Raw genomic sequence first — 23,520 nt, 5'->3', positions numbered from 1 at the left:
TTTTAAATAATAAAGAGTTTTTAACAGTCTAATTAGAACTGGGAAGCTCCTACTTAGATTGCTGTTTATATCAGGAGTGCTTTAACTGTTTTTAACAGCTCAACAGTTCTTGTAAGAGCTGGTAAGCTTCAACTTAAACTGCTGTTTATCAAATATTGCAGCTACAACACTTGTGCATACCCCATCCTTTCTGTGTGGAATTTGTATTATAAATTAACTTATTCCTCTCTCTTTCAAAAATGCTTTTTAAATTACTCTGATTTTTATAGACAAACCTAGGGTGGAACCCCAGTACTTGATGTAAATCCTTGTTTCCTTCTAGAATCTTCCAGTTATCTAAAAGTATGTTTCTAATAACACCACTGTCTGTGGGCATTTCTAAACAATAAGTTTCTATGTCATCTCTACTTTTGTTGTCATTCTTGTTAGATATTACAAATCCATGGTGAAGAATAGCTGGATAAAATATATCTCTTCTACTAATAACATATTGTGTGTGTCCCTTTAATAAAACTTCACTATACCCCCCATTTGTAAATGAGAAAGTGATTAATTCAACTTTACTTAAATATTTAGATATATTTATATATTTAGAAAAAGGAACATTACAAATATATATGAAGTTTTTTAACGAAAGTTTTTTTAATAACAACTTTCATAATAATGTTTTTTAATTATACAAAGTTTTTAATCAACATAATGTATAAAATACAAGATTTTAAGTTTTATCATTAATGGTTTGTGATGTATATAATGGCTTCTAACCAAAATTAGCAGGAATCTAATGAGACAATGTATTCTATTGGTTTTACAATTAAGGATTATACATATATATACTAGTGAAACAGATCGATTTAGTAACTATCTGATGAAGTCAATGAATAGACGAAAATGCATGTAATGAGTTTTAAAAGGCGTTCATGTTTAATTGTATAATTTTTAATTTTTTTCCATTTGTTTGTGGCTAAAATAAACGCTTTGGAATACATAGTGGCTACTATCTCCGTGTTTACTGCACTTTCCCTGTTTTTTTCTTTTGGTAACTTTGTGCAGTTTCCTTGGCTTGGATTCTTTACTTAAAAAGCCACCCATCTCACTAGTCATTCGACTAGCTTGGAGAAACTGTTCCTTTGGGACATTGTCCTTCATCTAGCATGAGTGAACGCTGGTATAATATAAATAACTGTTAGTAAAAGAATCTTTATGATATATTTTACTAACAAATTTCTCTAAATTTAAATCCCACTGCAAAGTTGCATCTAAAAAGATTAATTTTTAAACTTACATCTCCTAGGATAAATTTTAAATAATCTGACCTCAAATTGAGGGTATCAAGGAAGTTTTGAACTTTTTTAGCATCCCCAAACATGATGAACATCAGATCATCAATAAATCTTTTAAAAAATAGAACTTGATATTCAGTTATTAATGGTTTTAACACAGTGTTCTCCCACTGACCCATCACTATATTCGCAAAGGATGGGGACCCCATAGCAACTCCTCGAATTTGTTTGTACACATTTTTGTTAAATGTAAAATAGTTATTATTCAACAAAACATCAATTAATTCACAACAAAAGTTACTTTCATAACTAGTGTACATAGTGGAATTGCATAAACATTCTCTGACATGTTCTATACCTTCGTGGTGAGGGATACAAGTAAAAAGAGACACTACATCGATGCAAAACATGACGTGTAGAAGGGTCAAAAGTAGACACTTTAGTATAATTTCTGATGCTGTTTAAGAAATCCCATGAGTCCTTTAAATAAGAACTCATTTTTTGAACTAGTGGATTTAACATTTAATCTACTACAAGTGAGATTTCCTCTGTAATATAATTAGGGGCAGAAGCTATAGGCCTAAATGGAGGGGAAGTCACACTTTTATGTACTTTGGGGATTCCAAAGAAAGTACCAAGCTTAGGATTATCTATATGGCAAAAATCATAAACATCTTTTTCTAGATTTTCACTCATTTAATTGTCAAATAAAAAAGAATAAATACTTCTGTAGCTTTTTGCTCCTTCAACCATATCAGTTAGTTTATACTCTGTAGTGTTGTTTAACATTTTTTCTATACAATCAACAGACACATCTTGATTCATTAGAACTAAGTTACTCCCTTTATCAGTTTTCATCACCCTAATGTTAATGTTTTCTTGTATTTCCTTTAGGGCTATCCTTTCTTCTTAAATAAATTATAACACATTCTTCTACTGTTCATTCCCTTTCCCATAACTTTTCTTATCTCATTTTCACAAGCAGATTCAAAAACTCTTATAATATGCAATAAACTTGGATTGTGACATGAAGGTTTTATATACTTAGTATTAGTTGATGTGATGTCTTTGAATATATAATTTAAATTCAAAGACCTTGTATACTTTTTTAAGCTTAACAAGGTATTATCAACATTTGCCCTCCTCGAAGGCACACAATTTAGACCCAAATATAACACTTTTAAATGGTTACAATTTAAAACAAATGTAGATAAGTTCAAAATATTATTTTCCGTTGCAATATACCTTTTTAATTGTCCATGGAAGAATTGGAAACTGTCCATTCTTTTCTTCTTAGAGCTCGCATTCTCTGGTTCTTGCCCTCTTTTTCCTCCACTAAAAAAGTCTTTATTCTAGCTCCAGTGTTATTGTCACTATTAATTTTTGATGGATTACTGCTAGTAAACCCACTGGAAATGCGAGAGGTTCCTGTATGTAAGACATCCATTACAGAAGTGTTCAATAGTTCTCTGTCATTCAAACTGACGTCAGACACTTAAATTATGTTTCTAATAACATCACCGTCTGTGGTCATTTCTAAACAACAATAAGTTTCTATGTCATCTCTACTTTTGTTGTCATTCTTGTTAGATGTTACCAATCTGTGGTGAAGAATAGCCAGATAAAATATATCTGTTCTACTAATAACATATTGTGCATGTCCCTTTAACAAATAACCTCCATTTGTGAATAAGGAAGTGATGAATTCAACTTCACTTAAAAAGTCACCCATCAGATAACTGGAAGATTCTAGACGGGAACAAGGATTTATATCAAGCATTGGGGTTCCACCCTAGGTTTGTCTATAAAAATCAAAGTCATTTAAAAAACATTTTTGAAAGAGAGAGGAATAAGTTAGTTTACAATATAAATTACACACAGCAAAGATGGGGTATGCACAAGTGTTGTAGTTACAATATTTGTAGATACATTTCTGAAGGTCCCTTTGTAAATTTAGAACATTTACCTTACACCCTTAAAGTCCCTGGACTTTTTAACGGCAAGAGCAAAGGAATAGTTTATATAGGTATTTGTGCACAGTGTGGAGAATTTTATATTGGTATGACCACTAGGTCCCTATGTGTCAGGATAAAAGAACATTATTATAGCATCAGGAAAGAAGATAAAGCTATGCTTTTATAAACACACAACTAAATGCCCTGAATATAAATAATTTGTATTTTCTATTCATGAGCAGGAAGTAAATGATTTCAGGGGTGGTGACTTTAAAACTTATCTTGAACAAAGGGAAACCTTATGGCAAATCAGATTAAATTCAGATAAAGAACGTGGTATGAATGATGCTGTTAATGTTTTTTAAAAGACCGTAGAGTGTATATTAGGAAATAATACAGTTTTTTTTTTAATTGTAATTGATTAATTGTTTAATTGAAGTAGTGTTCCTATTGGTGAGGCTAAATATTTTAGTAGTTTTAAACTGTGGGGTTTTGTATGTTCATTGTATTCTGATGAAGTTTTTTTAATGAAAGTGTGGATTAAAGGTTTTATTATGCTAATACAGAGTGGAGTCTACTTTGCGCCCTGCCTGGTTCCAGTTTTTGGCTTTTGTATACTGCCAGTTTTACTTATAAATCCCATCACTGCCTGGAACTTAGACAACTTTCTTGGTTTGAATTAACTTCTGCTTTATCTCTGTCTCAACTAACTACTCACATATACTAATCTGCAGGCCAAAACTATGTCTCATACTAAACAATAAACTCTAAATTGAATCTCCTAATAGAGTACTTTGTTCCTCTTGTAAGTTTCTCCTACAAATAGTCAAGTTACATAACTATGTAGGTGACTCCTTATTCTCCTCTCACATGCCTAGAATCTGGAATTCCCAACCTCTGCATGTTAGACAAATCGACAATATAAAATCTTTATGCTACACCTGAGACCACATCTAATGAACTCCTAAACTTAACTCCTGTTAAATTCCAGGTCAAACAGTAACTTCACAACACAAACGACTACTCCTCTCCTAGCAGGCTCTTTAATAACATACTCATGACCTTAATCCATATCCTATAACATATTCTGTTTTATCACTAACCCCCCCTATACCCCCCATAAGATTGTGTTCTATCACATGCCTCAAGATATTTCCTGTATTCCCACTGGTCAGCAATTTACCTGCTGCATGAACATATCTGTATACACACACACACACACACACACACACACACACACACACACACACACACACACATATATGGGTCTACTTCATTTCACTGAAACTCATTTGACTGAGCACACTTAACTGAAAGCTCACTTCACTGAAAACTTACTTGACTGAAATTTATTTTGTTAAAATGTATATGCCCTTTTCCCTATTGTGGTGTGATCCTGAAGTTAGTATAAATATAGTAAGGGGGTGTGGGGGGCACATCCCCCCACATTAGGGGTGTGGGGGGACATAGCCCTCCACCTGTTTTATACATTTTAAACCATATACATGGATACTAACAACTACAATGAACAACTCTTTTTAGAAGACAATATAAACCCAAACTATGTGGGGGGGGGGCTATGCCCCCACCGCTCAATGTGGGGGGCTATGCCCCCCACAGCCACCCTTACTATATATACTACCTCCAAGATTATACTACAATGGGGAAAAGGGCATATACCTTTTAAAAAAATGAGTTTCCTTCAAATGAGTTTTCAGTGAAGTGAGCTTTCAATGAAATGAAGTAGACCCATATATGAATATATACATATAGATATAGATATAGATATATAGATAGATATAGATATAGATATATGGGGGTCTACTTTGTTTCATTGAAAGCTCATTTCACTGAATTTGACTTTACCCTGACCTAGTTGCTGAAAGTGCAAATTGCTGAAAACTCATTTCACTGAAGTGAGGTACTGGCACTGTGCAGAGTACTGTAAGGCAAGTAAAATGAATGTTCCCTTTTCCCCACTGTAGTACGATCCTGGAGTTAGTATATATAGTTAAGTGGGTGTGGGAGGCGTAGCCCCCCCACCTAGTTTGGTTTTATATTATATTTCACTGAAAGCTTCAAAACTATACATTGTAAACAAGAGACATGCATGCTTACAACACCAATGACTAACTCTTTCCAGAAGACAATATATACTCACACTAAGGGGCTACACTCCAACACCCCTCAATGTGGGGGGGGGGCTGTGCCCCCCCACACATCGCTAACTATATACACAGTGCCAGTACTTCACTTCAGTGAAATGAGATTCGGTGAAATTAGTTTTTATTAATTTGAGCTGTCAGTGATTTGGTCAGGGTGAATTGAAATTCAATGAAATGAGCTTTCAATGAAACAAAGTATATATATAGAATATATATATATATATATATATATATATATATATATATATATATATATATACACACACACACACACACACACACACACACACACACACACACACACACACACACACACACACACACACACACTGTACATTTACCCAGCATTTTTGTATATTGTATATATTATTTGCACTTGATACATTTGATCTTTGTTCATCACATCACTGCACAAGCTTCTCATGTATAGTCTGTTTTGCTTGTATCATGTCACTTTAGCTTTTCTCTCTGGCCTCCTTGAAAATGGGTTACGGTATGCAGCCACTTAGGCTATCCTGATAAAACAAATAAATAAAAAAATTGAAGTAGTGCTGGGTAAAATCAAACACATCAGTTTCATGGTCTTGGGTAACATTTGTTGTTGTTTTTTTCTTGCTATTAAGCATAACCTAATAGCCATCCATTACATCATACTAAGCAAATGTATCTGTACAGAGGTCATTTCCTGGACACAGCAGCAGGCCATGGTAGTCCTTATTCAAAAAGATGAATCTGCAGCTGGTCTCAGGAACTATAAATCTGTCGGCTCCACTAGTATTGTCTGCAAGGTTATGGCTAGGCTTATTATGGCATTAGTCCACAAGGCCATATGTGATCTACTGCTACCAGCAATAAATCAAAATGGTTTTATAAAATGTACATCAACATGGGTTTTTAAAACATATATAAACATGGGTTTGTAAAACATACATCAACATGGGTGTGTAAAAGGTACATCATGCTTGTTAAACTTGGTTACTTTTCTTGAGGGGTTCATGGTGACCCTGGATGAAAGGTATTCTATTAACACAACTTATATTGCATTTGCCAAAGTATTTGATAATAACTGCCATGCAGACATTACAAGTAACTCTTAATAATTTTGGAGATTAATATTTATGTTACCTACTGCATCGAACAGAACCATCTGGTAAGTATTGGTAGTAAACTCTGTACATTAGCTGAAATGCTCAGTTGAGTGTCACAGGAGTCTTATTTGATTTTTTCTGGTATTCGTGTACATTACAAAAGTCTTTAGTCATTAAGTCTGCAGATGGCTGCAATGTAGAGTTCACTGTCCTTTTCATCCTGCACAGATTACGTCTCCAAAGGGTCAAAGGGTATTGGACACAAGCTACTAGTTTGGCTGATGCTGTAAATAAATGTTGAATTATTGCATCTGGGAACCAAATGGGCCCTGCCAACTGCAGCACAGATGAACACCACTAAACATGAGCTCTCTTATAAAGAACCTTGACACAATTATACTTGAGGGTGTGTTCTTTGAAGAACAGGTTGCTACTGTGCTAGAAAAGGTATTCATTGTAACCTTCAAGATATTAATGGGAACTGAAAGTCACTCCAGGAAATTCATTGTTCCTTTGTAGAATTTACTTGTCAGTCAAGTCATAGATTACAATTGCCTCATTTGCAATTTCTGGACAAAATGATGGTTCAGCTTCATAAGGTAGAAAAGAGGATAGAAAGGCTTGCAGACTTGAACTCTGAAGACTGAAAGAGGTGTCCATCTTCTTAGCATACCTCTCAACTGTACAGGGTTTTGCAGAATGTCCAGATTTTTGCCTCATATTTTTGGTGTGTTCCTCCTAACATCTGTCCTTTTCTAGCAAATAGCTGAGGATCGAAGTCATTAAATAATGACAAACACTTAAATTTGAGACTCCGCGATACTTCAGAAAATTCATGCTAATGCAACACCTATTATTCTATCAACTTTCTAAGTTTTATAAGTGCAATATTTCAAATCTGTCCCTATGGGTGAGAGGTATGCTTCTTAGTGTCAAACCTTCTCCTTTGGGGTACTATCCTTCATTGTCAATGCAGGGAAAAGACTTATATTAATAACCATCAGGGATGACATTCCCCCTTTTTTTTAAATATTATTGTGTGTAAATACACACCTTTCTATATATTTTATGCATTTTTCTTATGGATATCGATATATGTTCTTATGTTAGTGGAGTAATATCTCTTTAAATTGTGATGTCATACTAATTGTCCTAGTATTTAACCAAGCATCAGTTGTAGTGATGTGGTCTGATGAAGCAACATTAAGTTGTGAAAGCGCTTACCGTTTGTCTTCTGCAATAAAGTACAGTGACTGATTTCCAGTGTGTAACTTTGGTGCCTTAATTTACTTTTGCTGTTGTTGGCAATGATTTACCTGTTTTCACAAATTTCCTTTTTATCTGTGTTGTTGCAGCTCTGGGGTTAGTATATATAACATGTCTAGGGGGCTTATCCTTCACAAAGGCATTGAAGGGGGGATGTTGCCCCCTGCAAAAAATACTGACATTTATGTTTAACTTTAGGTTAAATTCCTGACCAGTTGGCAATGCATAGTGGAAGCATTTAAAACTGCCAGAAAATTGTTAGACCAGCAGGTATCATATGGGGTCCTCTACACATAACCAAAATGCCACTTACCCGACTTTTACATGATCGAGCTGAGAACAAGGAAAGAACAAAACACTGGCAGGGAACTAATGGTAAGTAACCTTTTGGCCAACCCAACAAGAACACTAAAAAGAAAGCAAAGACAACACACCCACATGGGGGGCTTTGTCCGCCCCACACCTCCCTATGTGGGGGGCTGTGACCCCCCACACCCTAACTAAATATTCCAACTCCGAGATCACACTACCATGGAGGTAAGAGGTAAAGGTCGACATGCTGGCTGAGCAGTTACTTTCTGTTGGCTCCCCATTGGTATTCCGAGCAGTCGGTGTTTTGTCCTTTCGGTGTTCCTGGCTCGGTCATGTGAAAGTCAGGTAAGTGGTGTTTCAGTTATGTCTAGGGGACTCGTATAGGGTCTATATTACCAGATTGAAAACCCATTTTAGCGAACACCACAAGACCAACATGTATAGCGTGAACTGCAAATATGCCTAACCCCCTAAACCGCAAAATTTAAAATCTCGACTCATCATAGTTGGCCAACACCACCACGCATTACATACTACATAGCCAAACATAATAAATAAAACACATACATACACTAACCAAACTCTACTTATAACCCTACACTAAACCTTACATACATTACTATCTATGCACTTACCTTAACCCGCACCCTAAACCTAAGGTCCGTAACTATTGCACACTTATCTTACGGAGCTATACCACAGATGGGCCAACCATGGCACTTCGACATTTTGTGTTTTGCAGTTTTGAATATTTGCTGTTACTGTAGTTCGCACTATACGTGTCGGTCTTGTGGTGTTCGCTGAAACGGGTTTTCGATCTGGTAATATAGACTTATATATATATATATATATATATATATATATATATATATATATATATATTTTTTTTTTTAATTTATTTATACAGTATATATACTTATGTTAAATTATTATGTCCATGGACATAAGCAGACACATTCCTTTACTAGGGTGAGTGCATTTTTCTTCTGAGGATCTCTCAGGAACTCTGCATTACTGAGGCCAGAATATCTACAAGTGTCTAACCTTATGCCTGCAACACAGCCTTGTGCATAACTTGTTCAGAAATAGGCTTGCAAATCTGGAAATTGTTATAGCTATAGGGGGGCAGCATTTGAAAATGATTAATACAGTTGCAGGGACAACACAGAGATTTAGTTAGCTATACTTATATCCAGTGCCATCACACAAGCTGCCCCCCCCCCATCTTTAAGTTGAAGACCAAAAAAAAAAAAAAAGCACCTTTTTCCTTTCTTCTCTCCTTTTAAACTATAGCAAATTGCAATGCTGGTATGTACTGAAGACTGCCCCCTTAACACTTCTCATCCGTGGTGTTCGTCCCCTTCATGCCAACCAAATTATGTCTCCATTTTCTACCTTTGAGGTATACTGAGGCAGCAATATGAGGCTTTGAGTATAAATTTGAATTTCCTCACTTAATTCCTGTTTATACCAACCTGTCTCTGAAGATCAATATTGTAATTATTTGGTCACCAGAAAAAACTTAGGAGTGTGCAGTAACAAAACAAAACAAAACAAAAAAAAGATTGTTTTTCAATAGGAAAATGAGGGCAAAAGTATAAAGCAAGTGACTGGGCCTAAGGTGTATCATATTAGAAGTAGCAGGTAACTAGATAATCAGACATGGAGTATGTGAGCAGTCGAAGAAAAATATGTCTGATGTTTACATAAAGAAAAAAGTGCCGATACTAAATGTTGGTATATTATCTACATACCTCTCAAACTCTTAGAGCAAAAAATCTGGACTAAGCCATAAATAATGTGGAGACAACGGGCCAAAAATAGAGACAATTTTTAAATATTGCTCTTGCAAACTTAGAAGGTTGATAGATTAACAGATTTTGCATTACCATTAATTTTCTGAAGGGTATGAAGTCTGAAACTCAAATGTGCCATTATTTTCTGACTTCAACCCTTAATGATTTACCAACAATTTGCCAGAAAAACACAATTTCATGAGAAATGGACCAAAAATGAGAGGCAAAAATCTGGGCATTCTGCTAATATCTATACAGCTGAGAGGTATTATTATCTTTCTGTGGTTGGTGGAGTCAGTAAATATGAACTAAATATGTTATCTCTCTGTGGTAGGTAGAGGGGGAGTAGGAAAGCAAAACCTTGTTAGTCATGTGCTGCTTGGATGAAGGAGTTATTTTCTGATCCCTTAGGAGAGGACATACAGACAATTTACAGTAGCCAGTATGTGATATATGATTGATCTCACTTCTATGCAGTTAATTAGACCTGCACAATTGTTTTGCATAAGAAAGGTACAAAGCACCATGTACAACTTTATTTTCATATCACATTTTAGTTAGTGCCATTTAGCTTATTATAATGAAATCACTTTATCACAGTATTGTCTTGCATTAAGATATTTAAGCCCCTTTTTTCAGTTTAGACACATAAATGCTTCTAACTACAACCACTTTGCAAGCCAGATTTGGAGGTTCACTGTGGGTTGAAGTTCACCATGGGATGAACCAGTCTCCATTTAACTGTATGTAGATTGCAGGTTTGCAAAGTCACACTGGGTGTTTAAATGGTTGTGCTCAAGCTTCACTTGTTTACCCAGACATCCTCACAAACTGACTCTTAATTAAGTCTCTCTTCGTATTTAAAAGATGCTTCCTACTAAAGTCAAAATATTTGTTTCCACTACTGTCTTTCTGCATAATTTCATGTATAATTTTCCTTCATTTTATTGTATACAGTCATGCCCAAGCAATTAATATCAATACTTTCTGTGTTCAGCTCACATTTCAAATAAGATGAAACATTATTCAAATAATCAACAAATAATGCCATCAATAAAATGCAAAAACAGCTCATAGTGTCTAAAAATTGTGAAGAAAACACATTTTCTTTCTCCCATGCTGCTAAAAATATATTTGTCCAAGTTGCTTCATCGGTACCCCCATTACAACAGGTCTATATCATTTGAGTGAAAACCTTTTTCTACAAACACCTATTTTTCAACCCTAATTGCTGAAAGCTTGCTCCATCAAATGGCCGTTTTAATGAAATTTTTCCTAGGGGGAAAAAAATGTGTGACCAGCCTAACAAATGCCAAAAATGTCACAAAATTTAAAACCTGGCAAAGGGAGGGGCTGCGCCCCCAACATCCTCCTACCTAAATATAGCAATTCCAAGATCGGATTACAGTGGAGAAAAGGACAGATGTCCGATGATGGCCAAGCATTTTTCCCCTAGGAAAAAAAAAATTGTTAAAATGGATGTTCAATTGAGCAAGCCTTCGGCAATTGGGGTTCAACCAATAGGAATTTGAATATAAGGCTTTTTGCTCAAATGAAGTAGACCCCATTACAACACCTGTCAGCTGTCCAAATTTTCCAATAATAAGCAGAAGGTAATACTCTGCCCTAACAGCAAGAGGTTAGGTTTTTGACCCCTTAGCTGCTACATTTAGTCTAAGTGGTGGATTGATGAGATCTCAAATCTAAAGTAATTTTGTCAACTTTCTTCTATTGAGTTTTGCCAGAATGTAGTGCTTTGATTCTGTTTGCATATTGACATTGATGCATCCCAACTAAACATTCCCTTATATCTGCTAAAGTTATCCTCATAGTATTGTCAGCACCAAGACCATATAAAGCATTTAATCAATGGTTATTCAAATGTCAATAAAACTTCTTGTGTTTCATATGCTCCTTGTTAAAATAAATAAGAAAATCATTTTCACACATCTGCAAAGATAACTTACCAAAAAGTCTATTGAGGAGTTATACAAACTCTTTTTTTAAACAACTATTAGTATGGTTTAATTTCTTGTTTATAAAAATGAACCTTTAAGTTCAAGTTAATTACAAGTAGTCTAAACTTTATCATAGTCTCAGGTAAAGTGGCTCTGTTCCCAGGCACAAAAGTGAGACCCTTAGATAAACTAATTTGATCATCTGTCAAAGTTTTCTTTCCTTACATTAATAACAGAAAAAGTACCTGATAGGATTGATTTGTATAAAGCTAGGTGACCATTGTATCATTATTTAAACAAGTGGAGGAAGGTATGCATTTGTCTGATGAAGTTCTTGTGATATGTTCTTAAAAGAATAACAGTGCTTAGTTTAATTGAAGGTTTTATTTTCTGGTAAAGCATGTATTTCTTTTATGTTTCCATTTTCAGAGACTACATTCCACAGCTTTACATATTTCACTACTAAGACTGATCGGTGTATTGTAACAAGAGTCTGTGGTTGGACCACTTGAGTGATCACATTACAGTTGCTGTTTTCCAGGCTTCATAATGCAACCAGTCGGGAGGCTTAGATTAAAGGGCTTAGGTAGGGATTCAGATAGGTCATATTTGTTACTGACAATCAGACAGTGTGATATGTTATCTGGATTTATAGCTGAGGTGTTTTGTGCGATTGAGTGAGATGATAAGACTGGTTCCATAGTAATTAAAGAGAATGGCTGAGACTTTGGAATATGTGGAATAGCTATAACTATTCATTGAGTAAAATTTGCATTAACATTGAGAGCTAGAACATTAGCTATTTTCTTTGGATCAGAGTGGGCAGTGTTATTGTGCACTAGCTCCTAACATTGTTTTGTGTTAGTTCTAAATCTCCTGACATTGTTAAAGAAATAGTTTTTAGTTCTCATGGCTATTTTAAGCTCATATTATGTTCTGGGCTTCCTAGTAAGTCCCTTAAGCTCAAGGTAATAGCAGATCAGAGGTGCATGCAGATACAATTAATGTAACTGAATTTATTACAGTCTGTGAAATTTTGTGATTGTTTTAAAAAATATATTTTTATACTTGGAATACTTTCCAACATGTGCTACTTCCTTAATACTATTTACCTTTAGGCTTTATTCAGTTTCAGGGCAAAGATCAATTGTTATGGTGCTATAAGGAAACCTGAAATGGAAGGAATGTGGAAAGAAGAAATATAAATAAAACAGGGAGAAATTGTGAGAGGTAGAGTAAGAGTGGATAGAGTTAACAAAAATCACATGGTTACTTTGGAGAAGCTGAGTATACTGTGAAACTGGATCCATGGTTGGAACAAATAAAAAGCTATAGATTTGGATTTATATCATGGGAAGATGGCAGAAACATTTGTACAAGGCTCTTTTTTGTACATAGGAGGGGAATTTAATTTAGAAGGCAATGAGAACAGTGATTTGACAAAATTCTTTGGTAAATGAGTCCCACAGCTTGGGTGTGTATAGAGGGTTCCCCTTCAAAACATCTAAAACTCATAACATCTAAAATCAAAACATCAAGACCATAACATCTAAAATCCGTAACATCTAAAACCCATAACATCGAGTTTCATAACATCTAAAATGTATAATATGTAATAGTGTATCATCAAACAAGTAAATGTTATAGTTTAATCTGTTAGTCTTGTGGAATCACTATGAGATGTTGAAGTTTTTATTTCTATAGTTATTATTTATATAGTGTAGGAATTTATACTATTTATATAGTGTTTATTTTGCCACTCTGTATGTGTTTTTAGGCCATACAGGTAAGTGATATAGACATTATGTGTATATTCTTTATGGTGATGACTATACAGTGGGGTTAGGAAATTAAATTTTTTCCACTGTAGTGTGATCTCAGAGTTGGTGTATGTAATTTATTGCAGGCGGCAAAGCCCCCACAGAAATGTAGCAAAAAGTGTGTTTGTTAATTTGGTGTCATTTATATGTGAAGGGGATGTCATTTTCATGTGATTTGTAGTGTTTGATGTTGTGATACACATTTTAGATGTTATGAAATTCGATGTTATGGGTTTTAGATGTTGTGGGTTTTAGATGTTATGATTTTGATGTTATGCTTTTAGATGTTATGGGTTTTAGATGTTTTAAAGGGGTACCGTATAGAGTGAGGCATGCTCTGTAGATGAAAGAGAAGGTCTAGATCTGCTGAGTGTTTGGCCATTGCTGATTGAACTGGTAGGGAGTATCTCTGATGGAAAGCCTATTACCAAGGACAACTGGGTTCACTATGCAGAGTTTTGGAGAGCAGGTTGAGGAGTAATAGGTCTGCTTGTTCGAAGTTACAGTGATGCTCATTTTTTCATGGGGGAGGCAGTACAAAGTATCAGATTTTATTACAGAGGGGAGTGGGTGGTGGTGGGCATACCTTGGCCAACTTATAAGATGACTTAAGATACATGACTCTATGTTGGGGGGCGGATATTATAAGGTGATTATCTGAAACCATTGTCTGTGATTTATAAAGAATATTTTTAGTTCCATGACAATAGAATTGTAGTTGTTATTGGAGTAGCAAAAAATGTCATTGGCATACATAGTGATGTAGAGTTGACATACATAGGATCATAGGATGTTACTAGGCTAATGGCCCTGGGGCCCTTACAAGCCTAGCCAAGAGTTTATCCCCAAAAACAAACCTCAGTCAGCACCTGTCACCCCTGTCAATGTGGGACATAGGTGGAACCCCTGGGTCAAATTTGTGGTTTCTCATCCACTCATCAAGGTTGTGCTTGAAGAGGGTCAGCGAGGAACTCTGTTTGATGTGTATGGGAAATCTATTCCAGAGATGGTGCAGCCTCTGGGAGACAAACCTGTCTCTCCATCAGGTTTTGTTGATGTTACATATTAGAGTCAGGCTTTTTGAGCGGGTAATGTGTGAGAAGTTATACTTATGGATATGGAGCATCTCTAGTAGGACAGGGTCCGATATTGCCTTGTAGGCGAGACACAGATCACATCTGAGCAATCTGTACAATACTGTGATAGTGATAGTGATTTGAGCCTGTCCACATAGGACAGGTGTTGGAGGCCACGGATTCTCTTTGTGAGGTATTTCTGTGACTTTTCCAGTTGGTGCAGATATTTGGTGAGGTATATATGAAACGGGGCATTATATTCAATTATTGGTCTAATGAGGGAGGAGTACAGAGAGGTAAAAACCTTTTTTTTTCAGGACGCAATCCCTTTACTTATGAGATGAACCCAGTAAAAGTCTTCTCCGACCATAGCCACTACATGATGGTCGAATGTGAGATTGTTATCAACAGGTTGTGTGCTTAGGGGGTTGCCTTTGGTGTGGTAATCAGTAGGGGCCATGTTTTTGCTGAATGATATGATGATACATTTTTTTGCATTTAGCTTGAGGCCATGACTTTGGCAGCAGTCATTAGTTGCTGTAAGTCCCTCTTGCAGTATGTTAACATAATTTGGGGAGTCAATGACAGTACCTAACTTACAGTTGCCTGCAAACATTGTCAGCCACAGTCCTTTTGTCTTTGCCTGGACCTCTGAGAAGTAGGTTCCAAACATTAGGAGTCCATGGACTGATTCTAGGGGAACTCCACTAGTGACAGTTCTGCTATTGGAGGTGGAGGCACCTATTTTGACATTGAGGGTCCTGTCGGTGAGCCAGTCGGCCACCCACCTGATGAGATAAGGATTTGCACCAAGTTGTGTTAGCTTTTCGATGATGCCTGAGTGGGGGATTGTGTCAAAGGCCTTAGCCAAGTCAAGGTAAGGTGTATGTACTGACTTTCCCTCATCCAGGTCCTTGGTGACAGTCTCAAAGAAGTCAACCAGGTTCAACAGGCAAGATCTTCCCTTGACGAATCCAAACTAGGTGGGGTCAACTGCTTGGAGATTGCCTATGTTCTTGTTTATGAGATCCATAATAACAAGCTCCATGGCTTTACAGATCAGACTTGTCAAGCTAATGGGGTGATAGTTTCCAGGATCAGTAGTGGCACCATCTTTGTGCAAGGGGATGACAATGGCAGTTCTCCACTCTGCTGGAATGAAGTCTATACTTAGGCTGTGGTTGGCTAGGGCACTCAATGGAGAAGTCAGTTCTTGTTGTAGATGGTGCAGAATACAGTCTGGAATACTATCAGGTCCCATGGAAGCTTTGTTTTTTGCCTTGGATAGTGCCTTTAACACTTGATCTATGGAGATGTGAGGTGTGGAACAAGTATTGGGGATGTTGAAAGGGCCTTTGCGGGGACAGAGTGTAAAGTTTGCACCGAACCTATCTGCTAGCAGGCTGGCTAAGTCAACAGGATCAGTGTAAGTGATACTGTTAAGTATAAATTCAGAACAAACCTGGGCTTTGCCATGGAGGTTCCTGACATAACTGAAGAAGGCTTTATGGTTTCCCTTTATTTCTGAGGCTAGTTTTGATTCATAGTTGGCTTTGGAGGTTTTCACTAGTGATCTAATTTGCTTGTTGAGGTGGGAGTTTTCTAGTTTGGAATTTGTTCCTTTTTACTTTTGGACCACAGTTTCTTCCTTTTGTTGAAAAGCCTGTTGATAGAGGATGTCCACCAGACTGGTTTGTGTTTCCTTGAGGAGCAGGTTTTAGTTCTGTTGGGTATGACTGAGTCCATGCAGTTGTACAGGTGCTTATATACTGCATTGGGGTACTGTTCAGCATAGTTTTCTGCATCCTCTGAGGAGAGTGGTGGTGTGAAGCTACCGATACCCTCACTTACGAGGTTGTAGTCAGCTTTTGAGAAGTTTTTTTGGCTTGATTAGGGCTGGGGGGTGGGTAGGATATAAATTTCGAATGAGACAGATGGACATAATGATTTGTCAGAGGTTTTCTGATCATATAGCAGAGAGTTGATGAACAGACTGAAAAGGACAGGGATGTGTATAAAGCCTTGTGGGTTGCCTGCTTTGATTTGCTGTGGAGGGAAATAGAGTTGTTGAATCTGACGGTGAAGTTTCTGTAAAAGAGAGAGCTCTGAGCCACTGTATTGTGGAGGAACTGAAGCTGGAAATGCCACAAGATTGAAAGTCTATGTGAGATCTACAAAGGGGTCTCTGGTGAGGTTCTTTTGGCTAGTGTTAGTGAAAATAGTGTCCACAAAGTTATGGATAGCTGTTTCTGTGCTCATGTCCTTTGTGAATCTGTACTGGTTATGTATAGCTGTTTGTTTACTCTTGTGCTTTCTGAATCGGTACTGGTTATGGATAGCTGTTTGTGTGCTCTTGTTCTTTGTGAATCGGTACTGGTTATGGATGCTCTTGTTCTTTCTGAATCGGTACTGGTTATGGATGGCTGTTTATGTGCTCTTGTGCTTTGTGAATCTGTACTGGATATGGATAGCTGTTTGTGTGCTCTTGTGCTTTGTGAATCTGTGCTGGTATGTTGCAAGGATGATGTGTTGGTAGAGGAAGAAAGTGAGTTGAGTGTAAACAGCTTTACCTAGTAGTTTACCTAGGTGTGGCAAGAGTGACATGGGAGAAATGTTCATGATGATTTTGAATTGGGATGACTACTGCTTTTTTTTCATATATGTCCGAAAATACTTGCTGTGTCAAGAATCGGTTGAAAACAAAGTGGAGATGCTACAATATGAGGGTTCCATAACTTTTCAAAGATTATGGCCATCAGAGCCTTTGAGGGGCACTATTTTATAATCCAGGTGATAGGGTGCCTATTCCTCGTTTAGTTATTTTATAATCCAGGTGATAGGGTGCCTCTTCCTTGTTTAGTTATTTTATAATCCAGGTGATAGGGTGCCTCTTCCTTGTTTAGTTATTTTATAATCCAGGTGATAGGGTGCCTCTTCCTTGTTTAGTTATTTTATAATCCAGGTGATAGGGTGCCTATTCCTCGTTTAGTTATTTTATAATCCAGGTGATAGGGTGCCTCTTCCTTGTTTAGTTATTTTATAATCCAGGTGATAGGGTGCCTCTTCCTCGTTTAGTTATTTTATAATCCAGGTGATAGGGTGCCTCTTCCTTGTTTAGTTATTTTATAATCCAGGTGATAGGGTGCCTATTCCTCGTTTAGTTATTTTATAATCCAGGTGATAGGGTGCCTCTTCCTTGTTTAGTTATTTTATAATCCAGGTGATAGGGTGCCTCTTCCTTGTTTAGTTATTTTATAATCCAGGTGATAGGGTGCCTCTTCCTTGTTTAGTTATTTTATAATCCAGGTGATAGGCTGCCTATTCCTCGTTTAGTTATTTTATAATCCAGGTGATAGGGTGCCTATTCCTTTTTTAGTTATTTTATAATCCAGGTGATAGGGTGCCTCTTCCTTGTTTAGTTATTTTCCTGAGATAGAAGGGAGTGGGTAAGGTTTGAGTGATCTTAGCATTGTGGTATGGATTGGATTGTATGTGTGGTGGATATTTGTGAATTTGGTTGTAAAATCAGTGGCAGGAATATTCTGAACTGAGTGTTGGGATTTGGAATGACATGTGATATGGTTGATCTCCTTCCAGAACAGGTTAGGGTTACTGAAGGTAGAAGACTGTCTTTTGCAGACACAGAGTGGTTTGGCTCTGAGGTATGGAAAGATTATTTCTATGGCAGATCAAAATTACTGAAAATTGAGTTCAAGTGAAGGAATCTGCATCAAATATCCTCCAGAATGTCATTTCCCTTATAGAAGTGACCATGAAAGATACATCACCTCATCTAACAGGAAGTCTCTTGAATTAGAGAATCTCATCACTTGAAACAGTTTTGCCCATCACCATCTTTTTTCACAGGGAATGAAGTGCTTCATTTTATGAAACAGGGGATTGGTAATAAATGAGTGCAAGACACTGACCCCTTGCTGAGAGTAGGTAACTATTGAAGATCCAAAGCCAGATACATTGTCCAACTCACACAAAGGTGACCTCACGACTCCATGAGCTCAACCACAACTGGACCTGCAGAAAAACAAGAAGAAGACAACATATTAGTATACACATATGGCATACATGGAATTGCAGTCACACATATGCACCATATTGCTGGAGAGTCACTACCATCTTTTGTAAAATCCTGCCATGTTTCATTCTTGCTCAACAGTCACTGTAAAGGAAAGGATGCACATCTCAATATACAGCTCCATCAGGTAATACCATACAGTATAATAAAAGGAGGGAACTGCTTGCAGTACATATCTGTCTTTCTCTCACTCTCTCTGTCTTAGTAACGCTTACCTCCTACTGCTGAAGCAGGCCAGGATGATGGTGTGTAATGGCAACACTCCACACCAGAATGTGCAATGCCAATGGCATCCCTCATCATCATGATAAGCTCATGCTAGGTTCAGGCTTGCATGAGGGTCCATTGTACCACCCCAGGAGGTAGTCAGAGAAGTCCCTGTGCAGGAAGAACAAGAATATCTTGATCTCCATGGCACCATGCAGATGCCTTACTGTTCTCATTGGCTGGTGATCACTACACTGTCTCACCTACACAGCAATATCAAGCCTGACATCCATAAATATTAAGATGCCTGCAGAATATCATAACTAACCTTTCTAGATCCTAAACTATTAGACTTATGTAAGGAAGCAGAACACTCACAAAGCTTTATAGGCTCAATGAATACTGCTAGGATTATATATCTACCTAAAAAGGCAAGAATCCCCTGGAACCGAGTTCTCATAAACTGATCTCCATACTTACCCTGGACATTGAAATTTATGGTAAAATGTTAGGTTCATGTCTGGAAACAAGTCTGACACACTTACTCAAAGACAGACAACAAGGGTTTAAAAAAGGCCATATGGGAGATCCAATCTTAGTGTGACTATCGCAGAATATCTAACAGGCTAGCCTTGCTCTATCAGAAGCCTCTTACTAGACTCCTCTAATGCTTTGTTTCAGTTGGGTGGACATTTCTTTCAGAAGTTTTAGCCAGTTATAATTTTCCTCGGGTATTCATTAAGAGGATGCAAATACAGTACCACAACCCACAAGCTGCTGTATACAGTAATGCAGTGATATCAGACAGCTTCAAGTTAACAAAGGGTACAAGGCTGCCCCCCTCTCACCACTACTATTTGTTTTAGCCATTGAGGCTTTGGGTTACTATATAGAGAAGTAAATGGACATGCAATACATTTTGTATAAGACCCCCTAGTCCTTATGCTGTGATTTACAGATGATGGAGTAATTTATTAAAGCACTACTTAGAATTTTGTCTTTACTACCCAGTTTTGCTGTGATCATTGATCTCAAAATTAATATGTCTAAGAGGTTCTGCAGTTCGATTCTTGGTTGGGGTGTCTTCTGTGTGGAATCTGCATGTCCTCCCTCTGTTCGTGTGGGTTTCCTCCGGGTATTCTGGTTTCCTCCCACGTTACAAAGACATGCATCTGCAGCATTTCTCCCCAGCTTCCACTGAAAAATGGCTTTGTTCCAAGTCAGACTTTCCTGGTAAACAAATGTTAAATAAAAAAATAAATATTTGTCTTGAAATGATTATGACTTACCCATTAACATTAATGTTGCATGGAAATGCTAAATCTTTATATTACTCAATCATAGATGACATTTTTACATGGTCCTGTCTTTGTCCTTCCTTTCTACACAAAATACAAGCTGTAAAGATGGTTCTATTACCTAAAATGTTATTCCTGCTCTGTCAGCAGTTTTGTAAGAACTGATTGGGGGTGTGAAATTTCAAAGAAAGCTTTTTAAATTTTTATGGAACAATGCAATCCCCAGGGTATCTAGAAGGAAATTAATGTTACCTAAATCTTTTGAGGGTTAAGGAGTCCCTGACCTACATTGGTTATGGAATGGCTTCACTAGGTTGGCAAATACTGACAGCCAGAAGCTCAATCAGATTGGTTTGGTTTTGGAACGAATCTGAACTTCTGTTACTTCCTTTAACATTTCCTGAATTTAAAGACTCAAACCAAACCTGGAATCCAGGTGATATGGAGTAATGGTAGTTCAAAAAATTCTCTTATTATGTTCCAGATTGGGTTCAACAGAAATGGAGCAAAATTTGGTTGAATGATGGGTTCTGTATTGATCGTAGACCCTTTATATGGAAAAATTGGGTTAGATGAGGAATTATTTATGTGAACAAGATACAGAAAAAGAGTTTTATCCAGATGAATGAGGTAGGAAATATACTAGGTTGGCAATATTTACAACTCTCTTCCTTAGTACGTTCAGTTGGCTAGAGGCTACCCAAAGTGGAATATAAGGAAAACCCATCAGTAGCATTTTAAGTGAAGGTCCTAGCACCTCTCTAATAATGGTAAAGTTAGCTGACATATAAGTGGTGGTTGAATAATACACTAGACTATTTAAAGGTTTTAAGATATAAATAGCTGGAATGGATTTTGTATCAATTTAATGACAAAGAATGGTTGGAAGTGTGTAGCAAACATCATGAAACTAGCTTGTCCCTTCTTTCCTACCTGTTTTACATTCCCACATCTTTTACATTTTATGAGATGATTAGTCACTGGCAGCATTCACCTCATAGATTATATTGTCAGAAAATGTTGTTACATGATAAACGTCGGAGGTGTAATGGTTGCTGGGCAGATTATTTTCATACTATATGGATGTGCCTGAGAATAGTTCAGGTTTGGACTACTATTTCCATTCAGTATGCTGGGTGACCCAAACTACTCTTCCTGATGTAGAGGACTATCTTTTTTGGTTGTCAGAAATAAGCAGAGATGGCCTTACAGGTTGTAAAGATTTATCGATAAGGGTTAGCATAAGTGCTGCCTCAACCTTGGCAGTGATCTTCAAACTTTGGAAAAGATCTGAAGTAGCTTAGAGCAAGGAGATTATAATTTTTCTAAATAAGCAGCTACAATTGGTTAATTCTTCACATGAGGACTGGAAATCTTTGAGGGCAACTTTCTATTTTTAGTACTCAAAAAACAGTAGCAAATGGAGCCTTACATGTTGCAACCTTCTTTGTAGCACAATATGTTGGCCAGCATTTCAGTGTGTCAATATTTCAAAAGTGTCTTGTGTGACTGCACATCACTGTGCTGCTACAAATGTATAACTTGTCTTTTTATTATTTGTTCATCATACTAACATGTAACACACAATGCCACAGCTCTGGCATTTCAGAGTACCACATATTACCACGGAAGTATCCTGTGCTCTTGACAGTGTCTGTTCCATCTGATAAATCAAAAGCAAAGTGGAATATCTAGAAGTATCTATCAAAGTAGCAGTATTACTATTCCTATTACTATTAGAAGTCTTACTATTAGAAGTAGTACTATTCTATCAAAGAAGAAGTAGAAGACTGGCTTTGTTCCAAGTCAGACTTTCCTGGTTAACAAATGTTAAATAAATAAATAAATATCATTACTCTGATGAGAAAAGTCCAACAGCGCCAAAATTGTTTTCTGTATTTAGTTTAAAATAGGGCATGCTAATTGCTTGTTGCTCTCCGCCAACCAGATAAAACCACTTCTCTCCATAATCTCATTCAACCATGCCCAATCTCTTCGTCCAGTATCCAAAACCTTCTTGATACCACCAAAGCCAACAACTTAGCTGGGAAATTGCTCTTCTCTAACTCCATCCATAAAATATGGAATAAACTGCCAACCCCAATAACTTCCAACAGCTCTATCTCACAATTTCAAAAGCTCCTTAAGTCACACCTAGTGGACACTTGGATAGGTCTTATCTAGTACCTAGATATACTACCACCCATTATCATAATGTAATCTAACAGCAATTAGTAACTACATCTGTAGGTAAATGATCCTTTTGCATTTGAAGCATGATGATGCATAATGGGGCTTCTTCCATGTAAAATAACTAAATAACTAAATAAATAAATAAAAAACAATATTCTTCAACATTATGTAACTGTTAATTGCCATCAATGTGGAATTTTGTAATGCTTGTAAGCTGCTGAGATGTCTATAACTGGTACTCTTTGTGTACTCATATATTTACAATATGCCTGCAATTGGAACTTTTCTCCCCAGGCCTCCACTGAAAAGTAACTGTGTCTAGTCGGACCTTTCCGGTAAGCAACTATAAAATAAATAAAATAAATATAAAGCACAAGACAAAATGTTGTAGTTTCAGTTATTCCCCCAACTAAGTATCTCAGAATAGGGCTTATTATCTAGCAATAATATCATGTTGTCAGACAATGTGTTCTGCCTTTTTTTATCTAACTGTACAGTATCAAATGCTGCTTATTTTTAAAATGTCACATCTTTCTTTTTCATTATGATGACACACAAACCAAAATGTAACAGTTGCACTCAGAAAAGTTTAATATACTTTGTTTATATGCAAAATATTTTCAGTGAATGGCAACATGTCCTTTACAATATCTGTTGCACAAAGCAAAGATAGTCACTGTCTACTGTGCCAAAAGAATACAGCAAATAAACACTGTAGCAAAAGGTAGAAGGCAGATAAACACTGCAGCAAGCCTTTTTTGTTAGTGCACGTTTACTACAGCATTTATGTGTTGTTTTAGAGCTTTTCTCTATACTAATATGTTATGTTGTTAAAATGTGTCTCCCATTTGCTTTCAGGAATCCAGTATCATTGTTACTTCTTTGTTAGTATAAAGAGCAACACCAAATGTCAACAGTCCAGTCAGGACCTAATCACCCAGTGACAGATGTTGGGATAAGGCTTGTCACCTCAGAATAGCTCTGTGTTGTTAACAGTGTATGCCACATTT

Source organism: Protopterus annectens, chromosome 5.part0 (assembly GCF_019279795.1).
Source record: "Protopterus annectens isolate FY-2018-M chromosome 5.part0, PAN1.0, whole genome shotgun sequence".
NCBI classification, from domain to species: Eukaryota; Metazoa; Chordata; order Ceratodontiformes; family Protopteridae; genus Protopterus; species Protopterus annectens.
This window is presented reverse-complemented; position numbering follows the sequence as displayed.